This window comes from Ascaphus truei, chromosome 3, assembly GCF_040206685.1.
Source record: "Ascaphus truei isolate aAscTru1 chromosome 3, aAscTru1.hap1, whole genome shotgun sequence".
Lineage (NCBI taxonomy): Eukaryota > Metazoa > Chordata > Amphibia > Anura > Ascaphidae > Ascaphus > Ascaphus truei.
Genome location: NC_134485.1, coordinates 350,112,549 through 350,138,785, shown reverse-complemented (window position 1 = coordinate 350,138,785; position 26,237 = coordinate 350,112,549). Strand labels below are relative to the sequence as shown.

At 39.9% G+C, this 26,237-nt stretch overlaps 1 pseudogene; it reads right to left on the bottom strand.

Annotated features, from left to right (window-relative positions):
- On the bottom strand, positions 1-26,237 carry LOC142491138 (keratin, type II cytoskeletal cochleal-like; annotated as a pseudogene).

The following is a 26,237-nucleotide window of genomic DNA, read 5'->3' as shown; positions in this document are numbered from 1 at the left end:
AACAGAAAAGCACTGATGCTTACATTTACAATACATGCAAGTAAAGTGTATTCAACAGAATCCACTTTGCCAAAAAATATAAAGTCTAGGAAAGCCATTAAATAGAAATAAGTTGTGCTATATTGAAGATTTCCTACAATGGAGCCGCAATTGCATGTAAATAATTAGTCAAGAATTTATTGGCGATGCTTGGAATCTATGCTTCTCTTTCAACAGTTGTATCCATGCCTTGAGCTATGTTTGCTTTGGGAGACATGGCTTATGCTTCTTCTGTAGCTTGAGCTAAATCTACCCTTCTGATGATGCCCACTTGCACCATGGAACATTCCTGTGGAACAGTGTTTTCCTCCAGTGCTCGAGTATAGAACAGCTGTAACAAATGTAAGGAACATTTAAATTAGCAAACATCATTATTGGAAATGAGTGCGAAATAACCATAAAATATTTTTATAATTACAGTTACTGATATTCATGCTTATGGACAGTTTGTTCTTGCTATTGCCACAAATTAATGCAATGGAACACAGTGAGCTATTACACTTTTTTACTTTTATTCTTAGATTTTAGAAAGTTACATCTGAGTAAATTGCCATCTTATTAATGTCTTATCCTGTTATTGTACTTACAAATGAGTGTAAAAGAAACTTAATCATAAAACAAATTTGAAGACTATGGAAAAGTTAAGAGGCCTAAAAAATAGAAAATTAGGGCCCAGGTCAACAACGCGGCCTTAAATTACAGCTCATAACATGACATTACCTAAAACTGGAATCAATGTTATGTTCCCTGACTTATCACTGCATATTGAAAGCTAATTATATGCAAAAACAACAGCCATACTACATCTCATAAGCATTGTCTTTATGTCTTGTTATTGTAGCATAACGCCAAGTTATCTTTCATTAATGTCACATTATCCATGTCTTTTCATTACTCCCATTCAGAGACTGAAATTGGGCTTTTTCTGAAGTGCATACTAGTGGCATTACACCCAACCAGACACTGCAAAAGCCTTGTATCATGGTCTGGATGTGAGAATTACTAAGCTTAGGTATGACCTAACATTAAGGGCCTACATTAAAAGTAACTAACTTCAATAGATGTGCAATGTTATGATAATGTCTCATTTGCATCTCATTATTACCAACATGTATTATATTGTAGTTAATGCTATGTTCTTTATGGAAGAAAACATGGAGTTCACGTCATGTTATTGCCTTTTGAATATACACTGTTAGTCTAAACGTGATGTTAAGTTAGGATAAGGGAGCTATATAGATATTGTTATAACCTATCAGAGCTTTGTATATCTTGCCCTAAAAGAGACGGAAACATTTTTAGATACGATACCATATATGCAGCTTAGAAGAATTACATGCAAACTTCTGCTCTTTGACTCCTGTACTGTATAAATAAAATAGTTTGTTTGTGAATGGTGCTCTAAAGTGCTGGAACTGTATGGATGGAAGGGAGCATACACTGGTGTATTTTATAATGGTAGCAGTACTAAGCCTTAAGTGGGCATAGGATACCCTGAAGGTTGGGGTGGTTGTCCAAAGACACCCCCCCTTCCTCATTGGGTTAGCCCCCAGTAATGTACTCACTGTGTATTGTCCTTCCCAGGGTCTCCCTTCCAAAGCGTGCTGCTGTATTGTGTAAAGTTCCAGAGGCCAGGGTGTGCAGCGCACAGCAAAGATGAAAGAGCAGGTCTTGCAATAAAATCCTTTATTTTTCAAACATCTGGTGTGGGACAGCAGCAACTTCAACGCGTTTCGTTCAAAAGAACTTTTTCAAGAAGTGCTGTTACAGTAAAAAGGGTCAGTTTAAATGCAGCTGTTCGCCCCGTTTTCACGCCAAAACTGACGTCATCATGCGTCATCCAACCAATAGAGTTCATTGGGCCGCGCATGCGCCGCGCGCCAGAGTGTCCCTGAATCCCCAACAAGCCTCAGCCGAGCTCAATCAGGATCGGCAAGCCTCTATGTGCAGCCTTTGCTGAGAGCACGCCTCTGATGGCTCTGTAGGATCCTCCCACACTCCCCGTTTTGTGCACATGCGCAGATGAGGCCTCTGAGTCCCCCAGCCTAGAGACTTGGATGTAAGTCCACAGCCTGCCGGGGGAGAAATATATAAATAAGCAATTCATGCTATGTGGATGATATTATGCCTCACGGGGCACTGAAACTGGGCAAACAGCTTGCAAACCACTACATACCTAACAAAACGAAAGTGCAACTCTATATAAATCAAGAGTGAAATACAAAAATATTCTATATACACTATTAAAGTTTTTATAAACTAATAAGCTTAAAAATATATCAATTATGATCAGAAAGTGTACAAAATTACTTACACAGTACAAAAAATTCAACGAATCAACATATATAGAAAATACATATATAAATATATATTTATACCTAACTTAATTATATTTGTGGATTTAAACAACATTATTGTGACAGAATGACTTTATTAATTAAAAATGATGATTTAAAAAAATTATATATATATATATGTATAGAAATGTATATATCATATTATTACAACAAAAAGATATAATATCTTTGTACACATATTTGAAGAACAGCAGATTGCTTGCTCATATTGATGAAATGGAGATTATGTTGTCTTTAGCATTTATAGTTATTAATGCATCATTATGGAGTACTACATATTATGGATATTAGTCCATGTGCACAAAAGTTTTTCTAATACACAATCTTGTTATGCTGTGGTCAGATCAATGAGGAATGAATGCAACACTTATTTCAGTTCATTTTATACAATATGCATAATTCCAGAAAAACCAGAATATTTTAATTGGACAAATATGAATATATATACCAAATAAAACAGGGCGATATCATGGGAATCAATTATTTAGTTGGGTATAGACTGTTGGGAAATGGGGTAGAATAATCAAGGGGTTATCCCCATCATATGCATGATGGAACTATATTGTGTTAAATATATTTATTTCAGAAAATGGTTAATATTCCATTCTACATTCATCCCCTCTGGGTACCTGGTGTTTAGTGTGAATATCCAGAAGGATTCTCTGCAGTCTAATCTTTTAACAATATTTCCCCCTCTTTCTTTTTGGATTATTCTCTCAATGCCCACAAATGAGAAGCTATTTATGCCACCCTGTCTGCATTCCGTAAAATGCTTCGACACAGGATGATTAATGTCTTGTTTGCGAATCAATCTACAATGTTCCTGCATCCTCGTTTTTAATGCCCTTGTGGTCCTACCGACATATCTCTTCCCACAGCCACAGGTGATGAGATACACGACAAAGGTGGTGTTACAATTGATAAAGCTATATATGGTGTGACGTCTATGTGGACTGTGGGAGAAGACATGTCGAGCAGGCTTCATAAAGTTACACATACTACAGTGATTACATCTATATGATCCCTTAGTAAAGAATCGTTCTTGATCTTTAACAGGTGTAGATATCACGCTAGGTGATAGAAATGTGGCCAGTGTCTTAGCTCTTCTATATACAAATTTTGGGCCTTTCTCTGTGTAATTACGGAGTATGGGGTCCATTTTTAGTAATTCCCAATGCTTATTAACAATTTTGTTCACTTGATAACTTGATTTATTAAATTGGGAAATGAACAAAGGACAAGTCCTATCTTCCTTGGTCTCTTTTTTCTTTCTATTATTGTGGCGAGAGCCATCCCCCACTCTGGTTCCGGAGGGTAGTATAGTTTCACGTTCAATTTCTATGACTTCCTGTAATGTGGCTTGGAGTGTTTCCCGATCATACCCTCTTTCTATGAATCTTTTTGTCAATTCCCCAGACTGAGTAATGAAGTCGCTGTGAGTTGAGCAATTTCTCCTCAGCCTGAGGTACTGACCTTTGGGTATTCCCTTTATGACAGATCTTGGGTGGCAGCTGTCCACTCTGAGAAATGAGTTCCTTGAATTGGGTTTTTTATAAACATCAGATTGTATGGTTTGATGAATGTCTATATAGAAAAGAATATCCAGGTAGCTTATGTGATGTGAATGATAATTGACAGTAAGGTGAATATCTGAAGTGTTATCATTTAGATAATTAATAAACTCTAATAGTGTGTCAGTGCTCCCGTGCCAAATGAAAACAAGGTCATCAATAAAGCGTTTGTAAAAAACAATATTGTGCCTATATGTGTTTGTGCTACCATAAATAAAAGTGTTTTCCCACCACCCCATAAAGAGGTTGGCATAGGAGGGGGCAAAACTTGTCCCCATTGCCGTACCCCGAAGTTGTAAATAAAATTTGTGCTCAAAAAGAAAATAATTGTGGGTGAGTAAAAAAAGTATCGATTCCATAATGAATGTAGTTGTGAGTATAGAACTACCTGGACATTCTATAAAATGGCGGACAGCTGTCATACCCAGATCATGTCGTATGATCGAATATAGGGAGACCACATCCATGGTAACCCACAAATAGTCCTGTTTCCATGTGATTTTTTGCATTTTAGTCAATAGATCTCCTGAGTCCAAAATGAAAGAGGGCAATGCCCTTACAAAAGGCTGTAGATATTCATTTACATATTGAGACAAACCATCTCCCAAAGATCCAATGCTTGAGACTATTGGCCGACCAGGAGGGTCGACCAAAGTCTTGTGGATCTTTGGGAGATGGTGGTATATGGGAATGACGGGATGGGGATTGATGATGAAATCTGATTCATTTTTTGTCAATACATGTGTGGCCATGCCCAGATCTATCAGCTCAAGGAGTTCCTTCAGAAAACAGTTTGTGGGGTCCCGCGGTAGCACAGAGTAGGAGGACACATCTCCAAGCTGGCGAAATGCCTCCCTGAAGTAGGCAGTCCTACTCTGTACCACCACAGCCCCCCCTTTATCTGCATTCTTAATGACTAACATAGGGTTATCCTGAAGGGTTTTGATAGCAATTCTTTCTTCCTTAGTAAGATTATCATTTCCCGTATGGGTGAAGGAAAACCCCTGAGCCAACAGTCTGAGATCACGAACTACCAAGTTCTCAAACATACTTAGGAATTGGCCCTTAGCAAAGGTGGGGTAAAACACTGATTTTTCTTTCAAATTGGATCCCCACTCCCCCATTATGTGGGATTGTGTGTCATCTATGGTATTACCCTGGATGAAAAGATCTTCCATGTCTCTAAGTGCACAGTCATCCCTGAATGATTCATGGATTCCTATGGGGGGAGAGTAGAGAGGGTTAGGTACATTGCAGATAATTAAATCTTGTTCTTCATCTGGAATTGTCACACTCTGAGAATCACCTCTCAAATTGGGTTTGTGAAAGAATTTTTTTAAAGTAAGCTTACGTACAAACCTATGGACATCAACCACTGCACCAAAGAGGTCGATCTCCATAGTGGGGGCATATTTAAGCCCTTTATTTAGTAGTGAAATCTCTGCGTGTGACAATTCCATACCCGAAATGTTAATAACATTATTACTGTCAGCTAATAATTCTTTTTCCTCTTGTTTGCTCTTTTCCCTCCCATGTCTTTTCTTCCCCCCCCTCCTTGTCCTCTTTCGTCTCTCCTGAACATTTGGTAGTTTTTTGCCTGTTGATCATTTTGGTAAGTGTCACTTTGTTTGGCAGATGTCAATTCCCCTCTAGTAGTAGAGCTATCTGATGGACGTCTCTCCTCTCTGGGTTGTGTAGTATTCCCACGTTGTGTATTGTTTGATCTATTTTCCATGTCCAAAAATGAAACTGAATGTGAAGCAGTTTCCACATCTGATAGTTCAGAATCAGCACTCTGATAATCAAAATTACTTGTCTTCAAAATTGATTTACTGGGGGTTGATCTGCGTGGCTGGTTAGTAGATGAATCCCGCATGGTGCGATCAAAAACAGGTCCTGTTCTTTGCCAATTGTATATCTGGTTTTTCTCGTAATCTATTCTATCACGATCATATTTATTTTGTTTGCGTATCATTATTTCTCTCTCTGCATCCTCCACAGTTTTAGCTAATATCTGATCATATTTTGAGAAGCCCTCAATGTCCTTGAATTTCCGCAGTTTTTCCTGTAGTTCTTTAATCTGTGTGTCTAATGTTGTTTTTTCCTTAGTCTTATGTTGCAGTATTAGTTCCATTAGGCCAAAGGAACAGGTGTTTAGTGTGATATCCACTGTTCTTCAAAAGTTTTATCTGGGAAGCCAAAAGTTGGCGCTTTCTTCATTCTGAGGCCTCTAGGGATTCTTTTGGTTTTTAAATAATTTTCTGTAGCGACAATGTCCCACCAGATACGGGTTTTATATATCAAGAGTCTTTCTAATTTTTGAAAATACATTTTTAAATCACAAATGTCATTAGTATCAGTTTCCACCACGTTATCAAAGACACGAAGGGCCTTCTTCCTTCTGCATGTGTCATCTCCACAATTGAACGTATATGCTGTAGGCAAATTAATTTCTTGTGCATCCTCCATTTCATCCATTCTTAAATTCTCACAGCCAAAATGTAATAAATGTCCATTGAAATAATAACAATGCAAAAGACCTGCTCTTATTGTATTATATACTTGTATCCTTCATATCAATTCATCAATATAATACCAGTCCATTGTGCACGAGCTACCATGAGAAAGTCAACGTAGTTTGTTTGTGAATGGTGCTCTAAAGTGCTGGAACTGTATGGATGGAAGGGAGCATACACTGGTGTATTTTATAATGGTAGCAGTACTAAGCCTTAAGTGGGCATAGGATACCCTGAAGGTTGGGGTGGTTGTCCAAAGACACCCCCCCTTCCTCATTGGGTTAGCCCCCAGTAATGTACTCACTGTGTATTGTCCTTCCCAGGGTCTCCCTTCCAAAGCGTGCTGCTGTATTGTGTAAAGTTCCAGAGGCCAGGGTGTGCAGCGCACAGCAAAGATGAAAGAGCAGGTCTTGCAATAAAATCCTTTATTTTTCAAACATCTGGTGTGGGACAGCAGCAAACTTCAACGCGTTTCGTTCAAAAGAACTTTTTCAAGAAGTGCTGTTACAGTAAAAAGGGTCAGTTTAAATGCAGCTGTTCGCCCCGTTTTCGCGCCAAAACTGACGTCATCATGCGTCATCCAACCAATAGAGTTCATTGGGCCGCGCATGCGCCGCGCGCCAGAGTGTCCCTGAATCCCCAACAAGCCTCAGCCGAGCTCAATCAGGATCGGCAAGCCTCTATGTGCAGCCTTTGCTGAGAGCACGCCTCTGATGGCTCTGTAGGATCCTCCCACACTCCCCGTTTTGTGCACATGCGCAGATGAGGCCTCTGAGTCCCCCAGCCTAGAGACTTGGATGTAAGTCCACAGCCTGCCGGGGGAGAAATATATAAATAAGCAATTCATGCTATGTGGATGATATTATGCCTCACGGGGCACTGAAACTGGGCAAACAGCTTGCAAACCACTACATACCTAACAAAACGAAAGTGCAACTCTATATAAATCAAGAGTGAAATACAAAAATATTCTATATACACTATTAAAGTTTTTATAAACTAATAAGCTTAAAAATATATCAATTATGATCAGAAAATGTACAAAATTACTTACACAGTACAAAAAATTCAACGAATCAACATATATAGAAAATACATATATAAATATATATTTATACCTAACTTAATTATATTTGTGGATTTAAACAACATTATTGTGACAGAATGACTTTATTAATTAAAAATGATGATTTAAAAAAATTATATATATATATATATGTATAGAAATGTATATATCATATTATTACAACAAAAAGATATAATATCTTTGTACACATATTTGAAGAACAGCAGATTGCTTGCTCATATTGATGAAATGGAGATTATGTTGCCTTTAGCATTTATAGTTATTAATGCATCATTATGGAGTACTACATATTATGGATATTAGTCCATGTGCACAAAAGTTTTTCTAATAAACAATCTTGTTATGCTGTGGTCAGATCAATGAGGAATGAATGCAACACTTATTTCAGTTCATTTTATACAATATGCATAATTCCAGAAAAACCAGAATATTTTAATTGGACAAATATGAATATATATACCAAATAAAACAGGGCGATATCATGGGAATCAATTATTTAGTTGGGTATAGACTGTTGGGAAATGGGGTAGCATAATCAAGGGGTTATCCCCATCATATGCATGATGGAACTATATTGTGTTAAATATATTTATTTCAGAAAATGGTTAATATTCCATTCTACATTCATCCCCTCTGGGTACCTGGTGTTTAGTGTGAATATCCAGAAGGATCCTCTGCAGTCTAATCTTTTAACAATATTTCCCCCTCTTTCTTTTTGGATTATTCTCTCAATGCCCACAAATGAGAAGCTATTTATGCCACCCTGTCTGCATTCCGTAAAATGCTTCGACACAGGATGATTAATGTCTTGTTTGCGAATCAATCTACAATGTTCCTGCATCCTCGTTTTTAATGCCCTTGTGGTCCTACCGACATATCTCTTCCCACAGCCACAGGTGATGAGATACACGACAAAGGTGGTGTTACAATTGATAAAGCTATATATGGTGTGACGTCTATGTGGACTGTGGGAGAAGACATGTCGAGCAGGCTTCATAAAGTTACACATACTACAGTGATTACATCTATATGATCCCTTAGTAAAGAATCGTTCTTGATCTTTAACAGGTGTAGATATCACGCTAGGTGATAGAAATGTGGCCAGTGTCTTAGCTCTTCTATATACAAATTTTGGGCCTTTCTCTGTGTAATTACGGAGTATGGGGTCCATTTTTAGTAATTCCCAATGCTTATTAACAATTTTGTTCACTTGATAACTTGATTTATTAAATTGGGAAATGAACAAAGGACAAGTCCTATCTTCCTTGGTCTCTTTTTTCTTTCTATTATTGTGGCGAGAGCCATCCCCCACTCTGGTTCCGGAGGGTAGTATAGTTTCACGTTCAATTTCTATGACTTCCTGTAATGTGGCTTGGAGTGTTTCCCGATCATACCCTCTTTCTATGAATCTTTTTGTCAATTCCCCAGACTGAGTAATGAAGTCGCTGTGAGTTGAGCAATTTCTCCTCAGCCTGAGGTACTGACCTTTGGGTATTCCCTTTATGACAGATCTTGGGTGGCAGCTGTCCACTCTGAGAAATGAGTTCCTTGAATTGGGTTTTTTATAAACATCAGATTGTATGGTTTGATGAATGTCTATATAGAAAAGAATATCCAGGTAGCTTATGTGATGTGAATGATAATTGACAGTAAGGTGAATATCTGAAGTGTTATCATTTAGATAATTAATAAACTCTAATAGTGTGTCAGTGCTCCCGTGCCAAATGAAAACAAGGTCATCAATAAAGCGTTTGTAAAAAACAATATTGTGCCTATATGTGTTTGTGCTACCATAAATAAAAGTGTTTTCCCACCACCCCATAAAGAGGTTGGCATAGGAGGGGGCAAAACTTGTCCCCATTGCCGTACCCCGAAGTTGTAAATAAAATTTGTGCTCAAAAAGAAAATAATTGTGGGTGAGTAAAAAAAGTACCCTTTTTACTGTAACAGCACTTCTTGAAAAAGTTCTTTTGAACGAAACGCGTTGAAGTTTGCTGCTGTCCCACACCAGATGTTTGAAAAATAAAGGATTTTATTGCAAGACCCGCTCTTTCATCTTTGCTGTGCGCTGCACACCCTGGCCTCTGTATAAATAAAATATACTGTATTTGTCTGATTATAGGGCGATCCTGAATATAAGGCGGCTTTAATTTTTAAAGCAGCTGGAAATAAAATAGTTTACACATACACAGTGACTCTATGTGTCTGTCTCTCTGTGTGTCTCTTTCTTATTGTCCCTCTGTGTTTCTTTCTTATTGTCCCTCTGTGTGTCTCTGTGTGTCTGTGTCTCAGTTTGACCTTCCTGCCACAAGCAACATGGCCGCTTTGGGCCATAAAGGTGGAACTGCCTCTATTTTAACCTCCTACTTCATACATCTAACTTCTGATTGGCTCGAAAAGTGGGCGGGCCCGATTATGAGGCAAGTATGTACTTTTCAACTAAACTTTATAAAAAAAATCCATTGCCTTATAATCGGGCAAATAGGGTATAGTATATGTTATTCCTACACTATGACTCCCACCTTTTCTCTACCCTAGGTGCTAGTAAAATGCTGCAAGGATGGGTTGGGGGAGCAGCACATTCAGCATAGTGAATAACACAGCAACATCGACTGTTGCTATGACAGATTATTTCACAGTACAGTATTTCCTTCCAAGCTAAAAAAACCCCCATTGTTTTGTTGTATTCTGCCTCAGTCCCAGGAAGGATGGCCGAAGGGCAATCTCTAATTATACATGTTTACATTTATGATTGGTACACTTATAACTATGTTGCATTATTTCTCCATATATTCTATTATTTATTTTGTATAGAACTGCATAGATGGTTGACACTATCAAATAATGTACCTACCAAGGATGGGAAGTTTTTGGGGGATTTTAAAGTGGAGCTTTGGAGCAAATGTTCACATTTTTGAACTCACACTAAAACCAAATTTAACACATACATTCAAGAAAACATTGATTCACTTACAGATGTTAACAGAGCCTTCTGTTGCCAACCTGAAACAAAACAATAATAATTATGATCAGTAGTATTGGTCAGTGAAGATTAAAGTTTATGATGTATACCTTTTGTTGTAGATGAGTCAATGTTTATTAAAGTGTTTTATCACATTTCTCATGCATGTTTTAGGCTTTTATTTAAAAGTAAACAATTATATAATTGGTGAAATTGGCATCATTAGGTTATTGATGTGGTAGTATGGGTAGCCTAGCATGCATATTAAAGGTTAAGCCCTCTGGTTGCTCCTACCGGTCAAGATGGTGGAGCATGTAATAGGCTACCTTGGCCATCTTAGGTAGTGAAAATGGCTGCCAATGTGTCCTGTGTTTCCCCATGTAAAATTGTATTTCTTTATTTGTAAAATATCTTACCAGGAAGTAATACATTGAGAGTGACCTCTTAATTTCAAGTATGCCCGGAGCACAGAGTTATGATGACAAATACATAGTTACATTAAGGGAGCAGGGTTAATATTTTATTGTCTATTCTGCTATGTATTTTGTAAGGCTCCATTGGGTGGTGTATAAACACAAGTCAGAAGATTAAAGGTCTCCCAAAGATCCCCATTGGTTGCACTCTATAGCTGCTAGAATACAGGGGGTTAGATACTACCCAACATAATGTCAAATTTGCTATATTTAAGTACACGAAGTAGCTGCTCCCAACACTGTGGGAGGACAGTAACCACTAAAAATCTAAATAGGTAAAAAATAATGAAATGTTAATTAATAAAACCTTAAACAACGACGCAAACACAAAAATCAATTAAAAATGGGTGATATAGTAGCTTTAACAGGGAGCGAGGGGTAATCCCCAAGTAGCTATATATATAATCCCTGGTAATAGGTACTAGAGACATTCCATATAATTACCTCACTAGGGAGGTAGGTGTGTAATATCTAATGAGAATGTACAGTTAACCCTTGAGGTGCCAAGAATAAGGTATGTCTCATTCAGGAATCAGCATTCTCCGCGCTCCCCACACAGAGCACTCTCTTCCTGCAGGGAGTCCCTGGACACACAAAACAATCCTGCCTTACTGGCCTCCACGGCTCCCCACCCCTGCCGCCATCGCGGGATAACTCCCCTTGGCGATTCCTCTGCTCAGCGCCGGACGTGCCCACGCCCTCCTGCGCGCACACCTGCACCATCCACTGGCTCGGTCCACGCGCGTACACGCGTTACGGAGCACGCTCAGTCTGCACACTCTTCTTCCCGTCCCCGGACCTCATGCTCTGCCCCCGCACACCGCACGGGCATACTCAGGTTACCAACAAGACTCACCTGGCCTGTTATGCCTGCACCAATCTGCAGTGTCTCCCTGTAGCTCTTCCTGTCCCGCCTCCGTTCCTAATGGGACCTTCCTGCTTTATCTAGCTCCTCTCTGCTCTCAGTCTTTGCTCGACATAGTCTCTGTAAGGAAGTACTTCTGGATTCTCTCAGTGTTTTCACAGGTTCTGACGCGGCTTGAACGACTACCCCCTCTGGCTCTCGATCTCGGCACTCCTTGGACAACGCTCACTCTGGTAACCCCTTGAACACGGCTTGGACTATGACCTATCTCCGCTCTCCACTCCCTGACCTCGGCAAGGCATTCTTCACTCTATCTCTACTACCGGCAAGTATTGTCTACCTTACTACACCTGGCCTGGCAACACTTTATACCACACTCCGGACACGCTCCCTTTGCTGCGGGTGCATGTATTACCACTTCCCCCTTCAGCTCAGGGGACAGGCCTGTTCTGCGGGCAGCACCGACGTAACACTCATATAGGAATAGTTAAGATACCATGTACAGGTTAACCTTGCTTAGCATATAGGCGGTGGGTGATTGTGTCTATATAGTATACAGATGTACATATGATGGTGTGGAGAGCATCAGCAGTGCAACAAAATATTGAAACATGGTCGCATACAGAGACTTCTCCCCACAGCCTCAGTAACACTGTGGATCTAAATAGTTGTTACATATGTCTCAGACCCAAGTGTAAGAGTACAGAGTAGCCAGGCACACATATGTTCTCTTCCTGCTACCGCGGTTGCCAGTGTATGCAGACATATATGAATCGCCACACAAAGCCAGTAGTGATGTGTAGCAATGTCTCATGTGATCATAGCCAGTGCCCGTCAGATCATAGTAAGTATCAGTAACATTACAAGCATTACAAACATTAGGAGCACCCGCCACCCATCCGACACGTCCACCCCCTAGCAAGTCGGAACGATCTCACCCGTGACCTCCACGACGTCAACGCGTTAACATTGCTACACATCACTACTGGCGTCATTGTTTAAGGTTTAATTAATTAAAATTTAATTATTTTTTACCTATTTAGGTTTTTAGTGGTTACTGTCCTCCCACAGTGTTGGGAGCAGCTACTTCGTGTACTTAAATATTTGTACACGAAGTTTGACATTATGTTGACATAATTTGACATTATGTTGGGGAGTATCTAACCCCCTGTATTCTAGCAGCTATAGAGTGCAACCAATGGGGATCTTTGGGAGACCTTTAATCTTCTGACTTATGTTTATGTATAACATTATTCCTGTGCACCAGCTGTAATTTATTTGATTATTTTTCCTATCATTCTTATTTTGTGAGAGGACATCCATAAGTTATGTTATATATCCATTGTGTGGTGGGCTGGTAATACACTCAACCCGGCCAGCACACAATGAAGTCTTGGGCTGTATTCTAATTTGAGCAAGATGAAATGCTTGGGAACTCTGGGGAAATGCATGGACTCAGGTCGGTGCAACATATGTTCCAAAAGTGGAGTCATTGTTAAACCCCAACAGTGAGGCGCCTATCTCTGTGGGAGATATCGGACCAAAATTGGGACCTCAGTGGGCTGTCCTAGGGCGCTGCCACCTCCCATGGCCCTGATTGGTCCCTCAAAGATGAAACCCTGCTCTCTGATTAGCCAGCAAAGGCAATCTCTTCGCTGATTGGTCGGCACTCGGTATTCCATGGTTTCAGATGGAGACTGGCAAAGTATGTAAGCTGATCCCGATCAGAGCTCCATAGATTATCTGGTGGTTCATAGCCGGTCTTGGTGTCAGAGACTAGCGAGAAATTTGAATGTCGAAACTAGTGCCTATCATCCCAAGGTATTGGGATACTCTGAGGCAGACATCCTGGGTATGTACATCCGTACATCCTATGGCAGCGCCCTTTTGCTAGTGAGCTAGGATTCCCCATAACGCTCTGTTGTGATGAGTTAGAGTTAAGATTGTATTTGTGCATTGTGTTGCTCCTTCGTTCTGTCTGGTGTTTGCAATGCTGGCTTAATCGTCTGGTCTTCCGTGACAATTACCATATAATGTATGAAAAGTTTGTAAGGTTTTATTATACAGTATATTCAAAATAAAATTAATAAAAGGATGTGTGTAGATATTACATTTACCTGGACTCTTCTCCCTCCAACATTTTTCTGTAAGTTGCAATCTCAATATCCAGAGCCAGCTTCACATTCATCAGCTCCTGGTATTCACGGAGTTGGCTAGCCATGTCCTGCTTAGCTTTCTGTAAAGCATTCTCCAGCAAAGCCAGTTTATTCTTAGCATCTGCGACTGCCATCTCCCCACGTCCCTCAGCGTCACTTATTGCAGCTTCCAGCGAAGAACGCTGGGAAAACACAGGAAATTACATATAAAGTGACATTCACTTGTACACAATATTAAGTATACAATTGTGTGTTCTATTTTAGATTGTGAAGTGTTAGCAGTATAATCAAGCCAAGTTTATACATTGTTACCTAACTATTTAAACTAACTGTTTAAAAAATAACTCATCTCTCCACCCCAAGAATGAAGCTTGTTTTATTTACATTTGAATACGAGTGTACAGGAGCAGGGGACTCAGAGTTGAACCAAATTAATTTCAGGTCCAGAGACCCCCTGCTTCCTGAGTTACAGGCCCCGTTATAGGGTGCTGGTATCCCCATGCAATGTTTAAATCTCCCGCATCATGTGACCGGGATAATTAACCACATATGAGATACCAGCACCCCAGCCTGTATCTTGGGAAGCAGGGGATCTCTGGACCTGAAATTAATGTGGTTCAGCTCTGGAGACCCCCTGCTCCTGTACACTAGTATTCAAATTTAAATAAAAACACTGTGATCGCCTGTGAGTGCTGTGCAGGGAGAGCCGTCTCTCTGAGCAGCTCAGATTGCAAGAAGATGCAGGGGGAGAACCTAGAAAAAAGCGGAGATAACATTGCTGCTACGCCGAGCGATGTTGGAATTTTCTTGCCTCACGGTTTGAGATGGTTTCAGATTTTTTCTGAATACCGTGATAACACAAATGACAAACCGTTCGGCGGGAACATGCCACACCGTTTCTTGATAGCAGCAAAATTATTAAAGCTACTAGAATAGGTCCCAATGATTGATGAATCACTTGCTAACTCTGAGGCTGCATCCATATTGGAACGCGCTAGCTTCTGCGCTCCTCAGTGCAGTGCTTCTCGCCTGCAGCAGGAGATATATCCTGTCCTGCAGGCAGAGGCCACAGGGAGATCTGTCGGGGGGCACAGCTGTGATGTCACGGAGCTAGTTCGCCCTCATTGGGCAAACCGCTCTCGTGACCCGGCCGTCGCACGGGAAATACAAACCTGTTCGTAGCGCGAAGCGCCTGTCTCCCGTGAGCTAGTGCACTCACTATACACTAATACATTGTAGTCCTCGTGTTTGTTTCGACGCGAGCTACGTAGCCTGACTCAGCAGCAACTTTATACTTCACTTTTGCAGGTTCAAGACCTTATATTAAAGGTCCGCACATCGGTACTGAAAACTCAACCAGAAATTAATATTTAAAAAAAATGCAAAGTAAGAAGTTCAGCACAACATAAACTACTGGGTCATGTTATGAATTCAGTTTAGTTTTTTTGATGGGCTATTTGCTTTAACATACAGTATTATTGAATACTATAAATTTTCTGCATATTAAACTATTGTTTTGAAAAGGTAATATACTGTAGCTAGATGGTTTTATGAGAACAATTCTTCAAGATACAGTATGCTTTATCTTTTACCTGTGCTTTCACACTCTTTATCTCTCCCTTAAGCCTCTGAATTGCTCGGTTTAGCTCAGAAATCTCATTTCTGGTGTTCTGCAGATCATTCCCATTTCTCCCAGCAGACATGCTCAGCTCCTCAAACTGTAGATAAAACAGAAATTGGAAAGGATATCATAGTTTTTGTACATCCAATGTGCATAAAGATTTCTTTTAGATCCGGTGTTATAGTATCTGTCTGTGATACACACCCTTGATTGGTACATGGCCTCTGCTTCAGCTCTGCTCCTGTTAGCAACATCCTCGTATTGAGATCTGACATCAGCAATGATACCGTCCAGATTCAGGTCTCGGCTGTTATCCATAGAAACAATGACTGATGTATTTGAGATCTGAGACTGAAACTGAGATATTTCCTGTATAGTAGAGAAATAATATTCTGTATTTAGTACTAGAGATGTGCAAACCTGCCAAGATTCGTTTTGCTGCTGTTCTCATCAAACTTTTCAAATGTTCCCAAAATCAGACAAAAATGTTATCGTACTTTTGGCTAGTTCGTTCAGTTTTCTAAAATAAAGGTAATGGAAAATACAATGCTTATTGACTTTTCAGAGTTTTTCAAATTTGCGACAAACTTTTATATCAAAGCGAAATTCATCGCCAAATTGAAATAGGTGATATATTTGCACATCTCTATTTATGACAAGTGGTTGAAAAGTGTTTTTCTTAAATGCAATATATTATTTACAACCTCTATTATTCAAATTTGAAAAAGAACATAAAATACAGCTTTGCAAGATAGACAAATCCCCAAAAGACCTGATTCTAACCTCTAATATAGAACTAGACCAATAAAAAATGTATACAGGCATACCCCGCATTAACATACACAATGAGTCCGGAGCATGTATGTAAAGTGAAAATGTACTTAAAGTGAAGCACTACCTTTTTCCACTTATCGATGCATGTACTGTACTGCAATCGTCATATACGTGCCTAACTGATGTAAATAAGGCATTTGTAACAGGCTCTATAGTCTCCCTGCTTGCGCACAGCTTCGGTACAGGTAGGGAGCTGGTATTGCTGTTCAGGACGTGCTGACAGGCGCATGCGTGAGCTGCCGTTTGCCTATTGGGCGATATGTCCTTACTCGCGAGTGTACTTAAAGTGAGTGTCCTTAAAGCGGGGTGTGCCCGTAATAGTGCAAAGCTTGACTTATTTTTTTAGCTCTGTGAACGTGCAATGGTTTTGGCAAACTACAAGTTTAGATAAAAAAAACTCATATTATAAAACTGGAAGTTCAGGGAAATTCTATATATTATCATATATGACAACTCTTACTTAATGTACTATTCTTATTATTCTTTACTGTACTATACAGTATTATAAAAAAATGAGTGTACTAATATGTAAATGAGTGATGTTTTTATTTGCTATATGCTATACGGTGGAGGTTTCTTGTCGCCTTTCACCCACCATAACTTAAAATGTGTATGGTGTGTATATATATATACAAATCCACAGTGAATGTATTATTATAATGCATCATTTTTTATTTAATGAAAAATTATTCACAAAAAAATAATAACTTCTAAGAAATAATTTTACTACAAAGGTAAACTGGAGTTATTTATCAAGGACATGCAGCAATGCAAAATAGTGGGATAAAAGCACATTTATGATATAAAAACATTCTCAATCAAACCAATGGTATTTCCGCAATTTATCAACCTTGTGCAGTGTTTTGCAAACGTTTTGGCCCCTATTTGAAGCTGGGAGATTTTTCTAAATATATCCAAATGGAGGTTAGTAATTAAATTGCAACAGCGCCGATCACAGCAGTATCTCACAGAACCTCCTATTGCCTTCAATTGGAGTTTCCATGTGTTAGTGTTCCATCAGCACTATCGCTCTTTAATAAATAATTTACTATGTCTCTCATAAGAAAATGCTTATGTAGAGATTGAAAACAAGTTCCTATTGTTAGTTAAACAAGAATGCAACAGAAAAACTGTTAAGAGTTTTGTCTTTTACCGTAGCATACAAAACTTGCAGGAAGTTGATCTCATCAGTCAGGGAGTCCACCTTAGCTTACAGTTCGGCTTTGTTCATAAAAGCAGCATCAACATCCTACAGGAAACATTAATGTGAATTGACACAATTCTTTTTTTTTTTTGGTGTGTACAGTGTTTTGTGCAGTTTGTGTTTAGTTTCAAAAATGTAATTCAGCAAAATGGTGTCAAATCTTATTATTGCCTTACTCTCTTTAGCCAGCAAATTCATTCTCTGCAACTGCGCGTCTATTGACTTCTTCTTCATATCTGTGAAATTAAATATTAGATTTTATAATATTGTAGTTTGTCTTTTTCTTAGGGTGAAGCCATTTATTATTATTATTATTATTATTATTGCTGTGTTAAATTATGTATGGTTTAATTAAACACAGTAGTGAAAAATAATCCATACTGAAGGTAAACTACCACATACCTACTCTTCATTTCTTCTTCTGCTTCCTCCATACTGTTCCTTTCTGCCTCCAGACGTGCTCTCTCGCATAATAGATTCTCCAGCTGTCTCCTGAGGTTACTAATAAAAGCCTCAAAGAGAGGTTCAATTTGAGATCCAGCAGCTTTTTGATCCTGTAACAATCCCCACTTGGTCTCAAGCATCTTATTCTGTTGTTCCAAAAATCGCACCTAAAGCAAGTAAGAGAAAAAAATAATAATACAAATAAAAACGATTCATTCAAAACAAAATATTCTGAAATTTGCTTTGAAGATGCTGTGATACTGTTTTGTTTTAGCATCCTAGACAATTGGTTCTATTACATATGAATGGGCTAAGAAATAACTATTTAAGTCATAATTGCCTTTGCAATTGTGTTACTTTGTATATTTCTGCATATTTTTTAGTTTAACAGTGCTGCGAAGTAAGAAAAGTGTATCAAATGTGTGAAATTTTCAATGGATTGAAAAATATTAAGAAAGTGGCACATACGGTTGTTACTTACTGATCGGTGTTCAGGTCCATTCAAGGGAAGATGTCTTATGGAATATCACCACTTGATACATATGGGATAATATCTTCATTAAAAGCTACTCAGCACAGTTTATGCAGCCTGTTTGATAAATGACACTGAACCTTTACAGCAGATACTGTAGCAACACAGGCAGTCTTTAAAACATTATGAGAAGTATGTATGTATGTATATCTTTATTTATATAGTGCCCACAGCTGTACTAAGCGCTTTTCAAAAGAGACTGTAGAGTACAGGGAATTATAATACAACAAGTGCAACAAGCAATAATCAGATTATAGAAAATGAAATCCCTTCCCCCAGAGAGTTTACAATCAAAGTGGTATGTTGGGAGATTTATAGAGAAAGCAGGAGAGGGAATAAGTGCCGTAAATAGTGGAATAAGTGCAGTAGATGAGTGCTTGACCACAATGGTTGGAAGGAGCGATTGCGGGTTTGGGACAGTAGCCATGAGTCCAGGCTAATGAAATGCTTAATTTTAGAAGTTGTGTTTTAGGGTTTCACTTAAAGGTGGTCAGCGAGTGAGTTTCTAAGAGAAAGAGTGTCAGATACAGGGCTATAGTTAGAAAGGCACATAGGGTTTATGGTGTTTTTGAGAATATGTGTGACCACTCATGCTTAAAGAAGGAGGGAAAAGTGCCAGAGGACAGGGAAGGATTGAAGATATGGGTGAGAGTGGGGGCTAAAACCAGAGTAAGATTACTGATACGGTATGAGAGGATTGGATCAAGAGGGCATGTGGTAGAGGAGAAGAGAAAATCAGCTCTGTAACAGGAGAAAAGGTGTCAAGTGGAAGAAGGAGGTTTAGGTAGAAGCAGAGAGGAGGGGGAAGGGACAGAAGGAATTGTATTGTGGATAAAATCCACATTGCCTTTAAAGTGGTCAGTGAAGGCTTGAGGAGAAGGGAAGGAAGGGTGGGAAGATTGGGTGTGGATTGGATTTGTGAGTGTTGATGAGAGAGGAAAAGTAGTGTTGCTAAGACTTAGATAAGTACATTTATCAGTGAATAGCCACGGGTAATAAACATGAAAGGAACAAGTATATACCAATGTGGCTGAATAAACAGATAGCAAAAGAAATGGAAAGGATGAGGCAGGCATTTAATGAAAACAAAAGAAAAAACAGCGCAAAACCTCATGGTGTAGTATTAAAAATATATATTAATATTGGGACAGCAGGTGAGTATCTCACGTACATCAATTTAGATCATATAAAGCATGGCATGTTATGGACATGTTACCACATCAACACACCAGCACAGCACACAATGGTCAGCAGATCGAAGAGGCAGGTCCCTCTCTCTCACAGGGAGTTGTCTTTGGAACCTCAACTGAAGTACAGATCATCAGGTAAGCAGGGAATATCCACTTTAATCCTTAGCAGCTCTGATGCTCACTGGATGCATGTATCCGACTCGCGGCAGACCTCTGATGACGTCACAGAGGTTCCGTCGCGTCTCCTACCGGAAAGGGCTGGTGTGTGGTGTCCGCAAAGATCTTCACTTGTAGTGAACAAATGTCCGTAAAAACAATCAATTAGCACTGGAACACGCCTTCCTATGCCTTTCGTAATAGTTACTTCATCAGGGAAATCTAAGGCTCTCATTGCATGCTATTTAAAGCTATGACCCTCTCCTTATTGGCTTCTGGAAGATAGAACAGCCCATAAGCATTTCTATCACAACTGATTGGCTTAAAGTGACAGTACTGGGAATGTTTGCTGCGGGATGTGAAAGACGTGCAGTATGTTGAATCCATAACTCAAGACTTTCATTTCCTTCACCACAAAAGAAAAATTTGAGGTGAAGGACTGTATATCTTGTAAAACCACGCATGTAATCTACCTCCTCCAGTGTCCTTGTGGATACCAATACATTGGTCGCACAAAAACGTGTCTTAAGACCAGAATTCTGGAACATGCTAGAAATATTAGGCATGGGTTGGACAAACATAGTGTGCCCAAACACTTTAAAAATAAACACAACTGTGATGCCACATTGCTCCAATATATCGGCATTCAAACGGTTCCGATTGGAAGACGAGGAGGTGACAGGGAAAAAACACTGTCTAAACAGGAGAGTGTGTGGATTTACAAAATGCAAACCATAGCCCCTCTGGGTCTAAATGAAGAGAAAGACATTTGGTCTCTGTAATTGATTTTTTCTCCATCATGTTTCATTCATCATTAAACACGTTGTAAATAATGTACTTAATCTGAATATCCAACATTATACATAACTCATTTATAAAGATGAGTAAATATTCCGTCAGTTGGATAATCCTGTTCCACCCATTACTTTTTATACTGAATATGTTTGCCGTTTACCAATATATATACATATTTGTCTTGATATGTATTAATCTCTCAATGAGTCACGATACTAATATATTCTTTTCTTCTGTTTTTTAGATATGTTTTAGACATTTCATCATATTTTATGTATATGTGTTATAAAATTGTCATGTTTTTACTAATACATTTGTAATTTACCCTCCCCTATCCTCCCCTATATGCAGAGTGAGGGTACTGTCACTTTAAGCCAATCAGTTGTGATAGAAATGCTTATGGGCTGTTCTATCTTCCAGCAGCCAATCAGGAGAGGGTCATAGCTTTAAATAGCATGCAATGAGAGCCTTAGATATTCCCTGACGAAGTAACTATTACAAAAGGCATAGGAAGGCGTGTTCCAGTGCTAATTGATTGTTTTTACGGACATTTGTTCACTACAAGTGAAGATCTTTGCGGACACCACACACCAGCCCTTTCCGGTAGGAGACGCGACGGAACCTCGGTGATGTCATCAGAGGTCTGCCGCGAGTCGGATACATGCATCCAGTGAGCATCAGAGCTGCTAAGGATTAAAGTGGATATTCCCTCCTTACCTGATGATCTGTACTTCAGTTGAGGTTCCAAAGACAGCTCCCTGTGAGAGAGAGAGACCTGCCTCTTCGATCTGCTGACCGTTGTGTGCTGTGCTGGTGTGCTGATGTGGTAACATGTCCATAACATGCCATGCTTTATATGATCTAAATTGATGTACGTGAGATACTCACCTGCTGTCCCAATATTAATATATATTTTTAATACTACACCATGAGGTTTTGCGCTGTTTTTTCTTTTGTTTTCATCTAGTGTTTGTGGTTTGTGGAGCCAGTCCACGGAATACAGCAGCAGCTACCCCACAGTTCACTATACTATAATATCAGGTTTTTATTTTAATGTTTGTATCACAGCACCTATATTGGTCCTACATTATATAATTTTTTAGTAATGCACTTTGAGTGTTTTTATTTAATCACACACTTTATCACTGTCTTGAGCGCGGCACTGTTCACTTTTTTGCAGGCATTTAATGTCAGAAGGAACAGAGGCATCAAATGATAATTATAAGGAATGTGACAAACGTTGCAAAGGGCAATCAGATTAGCAAAATTAGCATAATCTCTTCCTGAGATACAGGCTTCATAATGGGGCCTGTATCTCGGGAAGCAGGGGGTCCCTGGACCTAAAATCAACAAGGTTCTGCTCCAGAGACCCCCTGATACAATACACTAGTAAAAACATTTAAATTAAAATATGTAACAAACATCAAAACACAACCCACCCTCTGTACCCCCACATAAAATTTAATTAAATTTTTTTTTATACACACAATTAATACCACAGGCCGGTGGGGGTCCCCAGGGGGTTCTGACATGTGTCCGAAGGCCCCACAGGTGTCTTGGGGCCCTTGGGTGGTCCCTGCTAGGCTCAGTGGGCCTCCAGGTGGTCCCTGCATGTCCCCGCAGGCCCCAATGGGGTCCATTGGTGGTCCCCGTGGGTGTTGGGGGGGGGTCCCCAACTCATCCTCACAGGTGTGTGGGGGCCCTCAGGGGGTTCCCACAGGAGTCTGTAGGCCCTCGGGTGGTTCAGGGTATTATGTGGATGTAATTGTTTGTCATTTTGCTGCCTTAGTTTTAATATTTTGTGCAATTAATTTTTGTCTTGAATTAATGATGTCTTGTGTTGGGTCATGCTTTTAATGGTTGTGTTGCCTAGTTGTTTTATTAATTAATTGCTTTGTTTGTTACAGGTTCAATTAATTTATTGTTTGGTTGGTTGAAGCTGATTGAAGAGAAAAGAAAGAAGAATTGATGTACCTGATCTGGATCTTCATGGAGGATGGCATCGGATGTAGTTTCAGGCCTTTTCGGTACGTGAGATTCCTGATTCCCCGGGAGTCAGAAGGCCAACGCTTCTAAAGATAAGTCAAATATTGAATGTATGTAAATGTATTTTTTTACAGGTTTTTTCAATTGGATATGTTTTTTTTTTATGTTTCTCATTGCCCATTGACTGATAATGTATTATCTGTACCCTTTTGGGGTACAGATCAATACATTATTAGCCAATGCATTTTTTTGAAAATGCTTGCTTTGTGTTGTGTGATTTTTTCTATTTCAGTTTATTATGTGGATGTAATTGTTTGTCATTTTGCTGCCTTAGTTTTAATATTTTGTGCGATTGATTTTCGTTTTGAATTAATGATGTCTTAATTTTTTTTACACACACTGCTTTTCCTGCTTTTAATGGTTGTGTTGCCTAGTTGTTTTATTAATTAATTGCTTTGTTGGTTGCTGGTTCAATTAATTCATTGTTATGTTGCCTAGAGTTTTTATTAATTAATTGCTTTGTTGGTTACAGGTTCAATGAATTCATTGTTTGGTTGGTTAATGATTTCATTAATTGCATTTGTTGGCTAGTGTTTTTATTTACTGAATTTGGGTTTTTAGGTGTTTATGTATGTTTTATTATTGTGTATTTTATGCATTTATGTATTTTGATTAGGACGCCCATTGACTGCTATAGTTGCTTATCATGCCCATATTCAGTGGTTGACAAATCACCAAAAAATCTACTCGCCACCTAGTACCAAACGTGTGCTGCTTGGGCCAATATTTACTCGCCCGGGGGTTAAATCCACTCGCCCGGGGCGAGCAAATGTATAGGTTTGTCGAACACTGCCCATATTATATGGGTATGATGTACCACTATACCACTCAATGGGTACAGGGTGGGTATAGTGGGTCCAGGGTGGATGGTTAGGACTCCCGGGTGGGTAGCGGGGTAGGGTGGGTTAACCCCTTAATTACCATAGCGGGATTTAACCGCTAAGGTGATTAACGGGTTAGGGCCCATTAGAATGTATTTTGCTATGTATTGTTTCTGGCAACGGAGGACATGGACCTGCAGTAAGCTGACGAGGACATCCTTCACATTGGTAGGGGTAAGTAGAATGGGTTTTATTTATGTATTTATTTATGCGGCATGGCTAATTTTGTGTTTAATAATGGGCAAATAATATATTATCCATATCTGGATAATAGTTATTTTGCCCATTACTGTACTGTATGTGTTTGGTGGGGGGAGGTATATTTATTGAAATGTAGGCCATTTTTTTTGTTTTTTTAAATACAGTAATGGTACCAAAGGCCAGCGGGGACCCGTGGGGACTACCCGAGGACCCCCGGACGCCCACAGGACCCACCCGATGACCCAAGGGCACCTGCAGGGAGGAACCGGGGACACCTATGGGGCCCCTGTGGACCTGCGGGGACCACCTGAGGCCCCCAGGCCCCCATGGGAACCACCTGAGGGACCCCAGACACCCAGGAACACCACCCGTGGACCTCGTTGGGGCCCACGGACACCCGCAGGGAGCAGCTGGAGGCCACAGAGCCTTGCAAGGACCACCCGAGGGCCCCCAGACACCCATTGGTACCCCACGGTTTGCACTGTAGGGCCTGCGGACACCCGTTGGGACCACCCGGGTACCCCTGCCAGCCTGTGGTATTAATCCTGTGTGTAAAAAAATAAATATTCTTTTATGTGGGGGCACAGGGGGTAGGTGGGTTGTGTATCTGTTGTGTATTACATATTGTAATGTTTATTGGGGGCCTAGGAGGAGGGTAGTGAGGCTGTTATGTGTATTTGTGTTTATTGTGGGTAGCAGGGTGGGTGAAGGGGGTAGTAGCCCCAAGGATGGGTGTTTAGACGGGAGGGGTTAACCCCTTCATTACCTTAGCAGTATTAAGCACTAAGGTAATGAAGGGGGTTAAGTCCACCCACAATCCCCCCCGCAAGGCCTAAACGCCCACCAAGGTCCAAAAACCACCTTCACCCACCACCGCTACCCACAATAAGCATGGCACTGGTCTTTAACTCCTTCATTGCCTTAGTGGTTAGCCAATAAGGTAATGAAGTGGGCTGTAAATACATTTTTCAGGCATCTGATTCATGCTGGGGGTCTCCGGTGCTGGTATTAATGGGTATCAGCTCGGAGACCCGGCATCAATCTGATGCAGGAAAAAGGCCTGATTTTTTTCAAAAGTGCCGTCTCGCTGCTTCTCCCAACCTTCTTGCCAACTTTTTGTGGCGTTTTGGGGGGCAATCTCCATTCTAGAGCGGCGATCAGCTGCGATAAGCTGATCGGAGCTACTAGAATACAGCGAGTTTGAGAAGCTTGTGATGAGCGGCGAAAAGTGGCTTATCGCCGAGCGGTTGGCGAGTTTTTTTTCAGGGAAAAAATGGCGATTTTTGCTCTTATCGCCAGCTTATCGGGGCTTATTGAATCGCTGTAGGCTGTTTTGGTGATAAGCTGTTGATAAGGGGTTTATCACTGCTTACAGCATGAGGCCCTTAATTGGATAAATGTTCACTGGGGTTTTTGTTTGCCTTCTTCTGGATCAATAAACTGCCAAACCAAATATAGGATAAATATCTATCATCTAAATTTAACACAGATTGAACTGGATGGATATATGTCTTTTTTCAACCTTATCTACTATGTAAGTTACAGTACCATAGTGCTTTGCTACCCTTTCTTTAAGGGTTTCTGGACAGCTGGTTGTGTTTTGCTACTACATTGCCCTCCAACTTCTCTATACTCTGAGGGGTACACAATTTACTTCAGCATTATGCTACAGGGTTTAGTTGACTCATTAGTGGCATTCTGCAAGAGCTGTGCTGCCTTCCCCCACAACAATATTTTTTCCTGTTGCACTTTGTGTTTACATGGATTTCATGCTACACATTCTTTGACCGGAGTTATTAGAACATATACATGCCACAGACTGTTACCATAAATGTATGATGTAAAATGATCTTACCTTGTCGATGAAGGAGGCAAATTTGTTATTGAGACCCCTAATTTGATTCTTTTCTTCAGTCCTCATTCTCTGAATATTTGGGTCAATCTCCAAGTTGAGTGGTGACAAGAGACCTTGGTTCACGGTAACAGAGGTTATGCCTCCTGAACAAAATGTTCCCCCAGACCTGATGACAGACCGACCAATGCCATATCCAGAACCAGATCCATATCCACTTCTACCTGAGTGAAAACTTCCAACCGATATCTTATGTCCACTTGAGCCAACACTATAGGCACTTTTACAAGAACCTACTTTGTTTGAATATGAGCTAATGCTGTGTGTGCTCCCATGCTTAGAGCTGAAGTGCTTGATTCCAGAGCTGCTGTGGATGGATTGATGAGGCATGCTGCTTCCTCTAAAGTGTTGTGATATAAAGATTATATGAAAGGCTGTCTGCACAGCAAGTTTAA